Source organism: Cyprinus carpio, chromosome B2 (genome assembly GCF_018340385.1).
Source record: "Cyprinus carpio isolate SPL01 chromosome B2, ASM1834038v1, whole genome shotgun sequence".
Taxonomy (NCBI): domain Eukaryota; kingdom Metazoa; phylum Chordata; class Actinopteri; order Cypriniformes; family Cyprinidae; genus Cyprinus; species Cyprinus carpio.
The window spans coordinates 31,340,940-31,350,939 of record NC_056598.1 but is presented as its reverse complement, the minus strand read 5'-3'; the positions used below and the strand labels follow the sequence as shown (position 1 = coordinate 31,350,939).

The window sequence follows — 10,000 nt, the reverse complement described above, 5'->3', positions numbered from 1 at the left end:
AAAAGAGTTTGCATTCGACTGTTTTTATTGATTGTGAGGAACACTGAATCTGTATTTGTGCACACATGGTGAATGATGGGTAAACACGTTCATATTTAATTATAGGATTGTAACTACAGTAAGATTCGACTCATTGATTGAGGACAACACAATCTGTATTCTGCACTTCTCACAATTCTGAATTTATATGTCACAATTGTAACAATTGTGTTGATTTCTCATCACATTTAACAATCATAGCATTTTTCTCACAATTCTGAATTTATATGTCACAATTGTAACAATTGTGTTGATTTCTCATCACAGTTACCTTTCATATTTTTTTCATTCTATGGTGCAAACGGCCTTCCATATTCACTCGTGATTTGTGCTTTATATTCCAAATCCATATGAAGTCAAATAATGATTGTTAGAAGAGCAGATGTAGTTAAGCATCTTTATTGTGTTACTGCTGTAAGAGCCGTGTGAAGATTCAGTGTGATTCAAAGTCAGTCACAGAGGTCTGGAGTGACATGAGGGGAGTAAATGAAGACTGAGCCAACTGTCTCTTTAAACAGACACACACAAGCTGGTTTCTGATTGTGCGGCTCGTGGACTGGAATCAGAGCCCTGATCCCGGTTCTGTAAACACTAGAAACACTCCTATAAACAACCCCATAAACAAAACCAGGATCAAAGCAGCAATCAGAGCAGATGAAAGACTCCATCTAATACAGCATCACAGCACAGTCCAGAGACATCTGATCAGCATCTGCTCAATGCATATCAAACAACTGCTTCTGTTCCTCTTTTGTAAGATGCATTGGACTGCTGAATGCATACACTAAATGTACAGTAATCCGCAAAATAACTAACAAAATAAAGAGCATCTTAAAAATTGATTGGTTTTTTAGTCCAGAATACTGTATTTTCCAAAATACAAGTCACGTTTTTTATCAACTGAAACATGATATAGGCCTTTATTTTATACTAATATTTTTCAAACTGTTTTGATGATCCAAACATGAAGAAGCAAGAGAACGGAAGCTTCTGGAAACCCGATGATGGAGGTAAATTGTCATTTTATCTTCTGGGAAACATTCATATTTTCAGTCACTTCTGAAGGGCAGCAGTGAATGACATCAGAAGATCTTTCTCCGTCTGTCTCTGTCTCTGTCTCTCTCTGGATGGAGTTCAAGGCCTCAACACACACTAATAGGATCAATTTCCATTCTCGCTTAAATCTGAAGTCCATTTCTCTGGAACTTAACATTTTCCCACCTATTAGATCCAGACAGCGCTCAATTTCCCTTTTCCACTCTGGAGACACACACACACACACACACACACACACACACACACACACACACTCACATATAACATCTCTCAGGTTTATCATAGTGTTTTTGAAAGAAGTTTCTTCTGCTCATCAAGCCTGCATTTATTTGATCAAAAATACAGAAAAAAAGTAATATTGTGATATATTATTACAATTTAAAATAATTGTTTTTAAATTTATTATACTTTAAATTATCATTTATTTCTGTGATGCAAAGCTGAATTTTAGGATCATTATCACATGATCCTTTAGAAATCATTCTAATATGATGATTCATTATCAAAGTTGGAAACAGTTCTGCTGCTTAATATTTTTTTCAGAACTGTGATACTTTTTTTAGGATACTTTGATGAATAAAAAGTAAAAAAAAAAAAAAAAAAAAAAAATAAAAAAAAAAAAAAAAAAAAAAAAAAAAAAAAGAAGCTATGTTTTTAAAATATAAATATTTTATATAACAATATACACTACTGGTCAGTAATTTGGGTAATTTTTTTTTTTTTCTTTCTTTTTTTTTAAAAAAAAATCAATACTTTTATTCAGCAAGGATGTTTTAAAATTGATAAAAAAGTGATAGTAAAGAAAATATATTATTAGAATATATATTATTAGAAGTTTTTTTTTTTCTTTTAATAAATGCAGTTCTTTTTAACCTTTTATTCATCAAATATATTAGAAAGCAGAACTGTTTCCAACACTCATAATAAATCAGAATATTAGAATGATTTCTAAATGATCATGTGATAGACTGGATGTTACATGTGACACTGAAGGCTGGAGTAATGATGCTGAAAATTCAGCTTTGCATCACAGGAATAAATTATTTTTTTTTAAAGTATATTCAAAATAGAAAAACTATTATTTTAAGTTGTGTAATAATATTTCACAATATTACTGTTTTTTTCTGTATTTTGATTTTTGATCAAATAAATGTTCTGCAACATTTCAGCAGAAACAGAAGAAACTTCTTTCAAAAACATTAAAAATAGTATATATATATTAGTATAGTAATATCTAAAATTATTATTAAACATTTCAGCATAAAACTCACAAAAACACACAAATATCTACAAAATTTCAGCAAAAAGACCATTTAATGAGTTATAATAGCCATATAATCTGCGAAAAAATAAATAAAAACAGTTATTTTGGTCTGTTCATCTGCAAATAAATAAATAATAACAGCTGAAAGGGCCATTTTTGCTCTGAAGACGTGTTTTTAAAGTGTGAAATCCCTTTAGGCCTGCAAGATTTGAGAAAAAAAGAAAAAAGAAAAAAAAAAAATAAATAAACTTGGGAAAAATATTGTTGTTCATATTTGAGTTTATAAGAATTAGTAAATTTGCTTAAACCATCTTTACCAGAATCAGTATGCTGGTCAATCAGCACTAAATCATCTTTCTGAAGAATTTGCTTTGACAAACCGTTCAATGAGTCTAAAAATGCTTTACTGCTCCTCACATCTGAAGTCAAATATGACTGTCAAACAACATTATTTGAGCAAAGCAAACACACAGTCTAGACAGACGAGACACGTCGATATCAACAACACAGTCACTAATAAGCTGTTTGAATCAAGGCCAGAGGACTTTAACAGACTTTAACAGACGCCAGGCTATAAAACACAGTCTTAATTCAACCCTTTTACATGCAGCGGGAAGCTCTTCTCTGAAGATTCAAATTCAAAGTGTTGTTTTGACAACGAACAGGTTCAAGCCTTTATGTACAGTATAACACATTAAGTTCAAGTTATGCATTATTCTTAAATGTATGTTATAATCCATCACATCTTTAAATAATTGTAACCAAAGTTAAAATGCATTATGATATTTGCAGATTCCTAAATCAGTTAAATCTGGTTGCTTGTCATGTGTTTTAATGCATTGCACATTCTGAAGATAATAATTAATAGATAAGTCTTATAATGCATTATAACAACAATTATTTATGGGATAACTGAATGCATTATAAGGTGCATTAATGAATGCATTAAAATACTTTTATAATGCATTAAATATAAAGGCTTCAAGTGTTACCACATTAATAAATGCAGCGATTCGTCAAACATCGTCTTCATTAGTTCACCTGAATGTTGCTGCTGTTTCATAACATGATTTTAGCACAGTTAATGCCCAGCCTCGGGGGGCTCGTCGCCGTATTGTTCAATGACAGACACTGAATGTTTCAGAAGAATGGAAGGTCGTCTCAGAGGTTTGCATGTTCCTCTGTGAAGCTCGTCCTTGACTGTTCAGACCTGACAGCCAAACGCTCGCTAAATGATTAAATGCAAATGGAAGATAAAAACAGAACACAAGCACACATTACAGGGGACAAACCGCAAAGACGGAGCAAACGTGACGGAAATGCTCTGAACAGAGTTTAGCGTCTCGGATGCATTTCATCATTTATTCACAACACCAAAAAGCAAAGGAGAAAAATGACATTTGGAAAGGTCAGACGCACGAGAAACAGCTGAGCACGCAGTTTAAGAATCAGTCCGTCTTATTCTGACAAATCACACACATCAACATGCTGGAGATCACTGACGGACTGCGTGAACGGATGCGTAATATCACCAGTATTCACTATATATTCATCTGTAGAGTTTGTAAGGGATAATGCATGGCTCTCGCTTCATGTTGGGTGGTTCTTTGCCTCCACGTCATGCATTTAGATGCATAAACATTACATATATAATTTTCAGTGTGTGTGTGTGTTTATGAATGCAAACTGACGAACGCTGGGTAAATAGGAGGTCGATATGAGACATTTATCCTTTTTACAATTTTCTAAGTTCAGCAAATGATTTTAAAAAAATATATATATCATTGGTATTTGTGCTTTACAAAAGGAAAATCAAGAATCAAGCTCAGCCTTAAAAGCTATTGATTTTTTGGACAATTGGCTGTATACCCAGAATGATTTGGGAGATTATTTAAGAAAGCATCTGAAATGTGACCCGCGAGTTCTAGTGCGCTGTTATTCAAGTGCTCTTATTTCCAGACATTTCCTCCCTATTGATGTGAAAACCACTTAAGAACGAGGAGGAGACAAGAAAACACGGAGGAAGCGTTAATATGGATTATAGACTCAATGTATGAGTTAAAAACGTCTTAATGCTGGATTTGTTTAATCTTTTGTCTTCTCCAGATGTTCACTGATGGACTGGAGTGCTGTGGATTACTTGTGGATTATTGTGATGTTTTTATCAGCTGTTTGGACTCTCATTCTGACGGCACTCATTCACTGCAGAGCATCCATTGATGAGACACTGATGCAGTGCTACATTTCTACAAACCTGATGAAGAAACAAACTCATCCTGATCTTGGATGGACTGAGGATGAGTAAACTTAAGTCCATTTTAATTTTTGGGAGAAATAATTCCAAAACGTTTTTAATACTGAAGGATGAAAACAGACTGAAATGAAGTGAACGAGAGCTGATGGACGTCTGAAGGCACCTTCACATGCATTTGCTGTCGTTTAAAGAGTGTCATGCAGAAAATAGAGCTTTAAAATCCCTCTATTTGCGTAACTATCAGCGGCGCACAGTGACGGGGACGAGTCCGAGCGTGACGGGAAAATCCTCACACACACACGTGAAATGTGTGAATGCCACCCAAACGTAATGTTGGAAAATACCACAGAGACACAAAAACAATAACAACATTTAAAAACACCACACACATAGAAAAAAATAATCAGCAACTGAATCAGGCCAATTTCTGCTTCAGTACAGAGAAAACGTGCCATACACACACACACAGACTCAAGGAAACACCAACACAACTGTGAAAATCTCTGGCAAATTGTTTATCTTTTTAATATTTCTTATCATAGCTTATTTCATAAATCAAACTATTTAGTAAAAAAAGAAGAAGAAGAAGAAACAGCTATTGGTGAGTATAGCGAGAAAAACTGCACCTGTTGTAAAATCTTCTGATGCCTTTGATGGAAAATAAAACAAAAATTGAGCAAGAAAACAAACCTTATGATTCACTGCGAGGAAATAAATCAAACATCTCACATATTGTAAATGTCAGTACAGTAACAGCTGGAACCTGTGTCCCGTGTGTTAAACTGTAAACGCGAGTCGTGACAGAGCAAACACAACGAGCACATGACGCTCGGCCTCTCTCACCAGCGGCTAATTGAATAATTTCAATGTGACATTTAGATGGAACTATTAGCGGCTCTTTATCATTACAGCTTGACATTTAAATAATGTTTTCTAAATTCTCAGCACATTATTGGCTCCTGTTCATCCTAATGGCTCATTCACATCACATTTATCAAGCAAGTAGATGACATGATTACACCAGACCAGACCAGACATGACCAGACAATGAGAGAAGTGTGTGGGGGACCATTTAGAACTATAAAGTATAAAAGTATGCGTATATGTAGACATCCAAACTACTGCTCAAAAGTTTGGGTTGGTATGTTTTTTTTTTATGTTTTCAAAAAAAAAAAAAAAAGGATCTTCTGCTCACCAAGGCTGCATTTATTTGATTAGAAATACTGAAATATTATAACAATTTAAAACAGCTGTTTCTATGTGAATCTCTGTTAAAGTGTAATTTATTTCTGTGATGTGCAGCTGTATTTTCAGCATCATTACTCCAGTCTTCAGTGTCACATGATCTTCAGAAATCATTCTAATATGATGATTTACTCTTTCCATTGTTTTAATTAAATCAAACTGAGGGAATGAATGAATACAACTGAGGGTGCCAATTAAGTTATATGAATAAATTCTTAATTCGTGGCCACAATAAATATATTTTTGTTGGCATGTCATGTGCAGCTCCACAATCATATTCTCCTTAATAAAAGCTCTCTGTTTAATATGAGCAAGTTTGTCGCTGTACTATTTTATTGTCATAAGCATAAATAATAATTTTCAAGCATTGGCCATCCATCGTAACCCAACATAAAGCATCGTGACACATTTTAACACAGCATAACAACACAATAAAGCATAAAAAAACCAAACAAACAAATAATTAATCAAAAATAAACAAACAAACAATCAAGAAGCATTGTAACGCAGCAAAGCACTGTAATGTGTTGTAACACAACAAAGCATCGTAACACATCATAATGCAACATTATAAAGCATTGTAACACATCTTAATGCAAAATAGCATCATAACACTTTATAACACATTGAAATGCAATATAAAGCATCATAAAGTATCATAATGCATCATAACGCAACAAAATAACCAAAAATCAAAAATATAAAGCAACACAACCAAATCCTAACAAAGCATCCAAAACACTTCAAAGCATCGTAACACTTCATAACGGATTGTAATGCAACAATGCAACAAAGCATATTAAAGTATCATAATGCATCATAATGCAACACAAAGCATCATAACGCATTGTAACACATTCACTAATAAAAAAGTTTAATTTAAGGAAGTTTGTCACTGTACTGTGTTCTTGGCGTAAGAATAATGAAGAATCAACCAGCATTGGTTTTGTTCAAAGAAAGGGAAGGATCCAAAGTTAAAGATCAATGTAAGTGCTACAAATCCTCAGCATCACTGACAGATATCTTGAAAAATGTGCAGCGTAATCGGTAATATCGATGCGGTCACATGTCTATTTTAATGGGTTTATGTATTAATTTCTCAGATGTGGCTTTATCATTTGCATCTTCACTCGCTCCGATCGCACTTATTACAGTGAGAGTGTAGTTGAGTTTTCACACTGTCACTGATAATGTGATCCGCTCAGTCTGAAGTCTCTCTCCATCTCGGACGGTCTGATGGCTGTAGAGACGGACGGAGCGGATCGCTCCTCACACTAGTTAATGAAACACAGCTCTTCCACCATAATCATTAAAGAGTTCAGCACCCTGACCCGTCGGGCTCGATCTGATTTGTTAGACTGATGTGTCGATCTGCTCGGGAGATCAGGAGGTCACAGGTCACTCTTTAGCATGAAGGGAAGCGGGTTGCACCCTGTGAACCCAATCAATAGCGCGACGGTGTTACCGTGGCAACCGAGCGGGATCAATGCTCAGTGTTAAACTGGAGTCTGTGTTTGGGATGGAGATCAGGGAGACTGCGAGTTATTTAGTGTCAGAACTAATGCTCACTGCCCTCAAATTACACAACCACTAACAAAACCACTATCAAATAAATTATTAAATAAATTAATAAATTAATCAATAAACAATACATAAAACAATAAAGACACAAATAATTATACAAATAAATACATTCCCAAATTCAAATCCTACAGTAACATGAAAGAAGTTAAATTCAAACAAGGAAAGAAATTAATAAGTCGTGGGAGCAATATATAACTTATATATATTTATCCCCCCCCCACCCCTGCATGTCATGTGAGGCTCTGTATACACACCTGCTGTAACATGAAAGATTTTTACTTTACTTTAGAACCAATGCTTAGTTTGTGAGTCATATATATATATATTTTTTTTATGAAAACACAGCAACAATAAAACAAACAAAGACAAACACACTTATATTAAATATTAAAACATGGACTTTAGCTTTTGGCTTTGACACCAAATCCTCCGCCATAGTCAATTTTCCTGATGCTATTCATGATTTGACGTATGTATGTAGCAGAGACTTTTAGATTAGAATCGTAGCATCTGAACAACTGAGCTAAACAGCTTTTATTAAAAAAATAAATAAATAAAAAAAAAGCCACACAGTATAGCACATAATGCATCATGACACATCATGCATATAACACATGGCACATCAATGCATAACACATCATAATGCATAATGCATCATAGCGCATCAGGCATGTAACACATAATATGCATAGTGCACCATGATGCATAATAATGCTTAACGCATCATAACAAATCATAAAGCATCATTATGCATAACACTTCATTATACATCATAATGTATCAATGCATCATAAAGCGTCATTATACATCATGATGCATAAAGCATCATAACACATAATAATGCATAAAGCATCATAATGCATAAAGCATCATAACACATAATAATGCATAAAGCATCATAATACATTATGATGCATCATAATGTATAACACATCAAAACCCATCATAAATCATGATAAGGCATCATAAAGCATGATAACATATGAGTCATGCACTATATTTCAGCTCTTCAGACCCACATTCCCGCTGATACTCTCTGAAAATCAAATGACTTGTGAGCTTTTGAGGAAGTAAGAGTGGAAGTAAAAGCTGACAGAATGAACTCTCCCGTCTGCTGTGTAACAGGGCTAAAGGTTTGGGTCTAATGAAACATGTTTTCTCTGCGTGATTCATCTGACAACATACATCATGACTGACGGATATGAGTTTACAAACATCCTGCAAAGTGCTGAAGCTAATTCCTTTGTTATTTATTTAATTCCTCCAACCGCTTTAAAATCAAACTTAGAAAAATAAAAGCAGACAAACAGTCAGGAGTGAATTTATCTTCATTAGTGCTGAAGCTCATCTGCTTCCACTCAGCTGCCATTACTGATGATGAACGACACCAAACAGAACAAGAAACACAGATTAAAAAAAACCAGAGACGGGGAGGGAGAAAAGAAAGAAAGAAAGAAAGAGAGAGAGGGAAAGAAAGAAAGAAAGAAAGAAAGAAAGAAAGAAAGAAAGAAGGACCAGAGACGAGAAGAAAACGACTGGAAGAAAGAGAAAGAGAGAGGAAATAAAGGGCGGGGGGAAAGAGAGAGAGAGAGGGAGGGAGGAAGAGAAAGAAAGAAAGAAAGAAAGAGAGAGAGAGAGGGAGGGAGGAAGAGAGGAAAGAAAGAAATAAAGAAAGAAAGAAAGAAAGATTGAAAACAGAGGTTGAAAATAGAGAAAGAGCTAATAGAAAAAAGAAACCAAGAAAAAAAGATAAGAGTAATTAAAAGAACGAATAAAAAATGAAAGCTTAAAAGTAAAGACAGAAAATAGAAAAATAATGAATAGAAAAATTAAGAGTAAAAAAAGAAAGAGAAAAGGCAAAAATGAAAAAAAGAAAGAAAAATGAAATAAGAAAAAAAGAAAAAAAAATCTAAACTTGGAAGTAAAAATATTAAAGAAAAATAAAGAAGAAAGAAAAAGGAGAAAAAATAATAAATAATAAAAGGAAGTAAGTTTTCATTGATCATAAAATCATTTGTTTGTGAACAAACCTTGCGTCCCATGATGCATCACACCAAGCTATTCCTCAATGGTTCTCATGCGAGGTGTCAGGTAGAAGTGAACATTACATTAATATGAAGATTAATGTCAAATAAAGTATGTTCCTCGCACAAACGATCAGAACGAGAACATGAACTTCTGCCATGATGAAGCTGGAAGAAAGTCAATTCCAAACAGCTGTTTTCTGTGTGAATCTCTGTTAAAGTGTAATTTATTTCTGTGATGTGCAGCTGTATTTTCAGCATCATTACTCCAGTCTTCAGTGTCACATGATCTTCAGAAATCATTCTAATATGATGATTTAAAAAAATGGAAAAAAACAATTGGCTGATAAAAAAAAAAAAAAAAATCAGGACTGCGTCACAGAAATAAATTACATTGAAGTATATTAAAATAGGAAACCAATATTAGAAAATGCAATAATATTTCACAATATTACTGTTTTTTTTCTGTATTTTTTAAACAAATAAATACAGCCTTGATGAGCATTAGAGACTCCGTTAAAAAAAAAAAAATTA

At 33.8% G+C, this 10,000-nt stretch overlaps 1 protein-coding gene across 1 annotated transcript in view; it reads right to left on the bottom strand.

The window, feature by feature from the left end:
* Positions 1 to 10,000, bottom strand: part of LOC109103661 (receptor-type tyrosine-protein phosphatase mu-like) — a 203,259-nt gene that overhangs the window by 100,122 nt on the left and 93,137 nt on the right. The gene's annotated exons all lie outside the window — the stretch shown is intronic.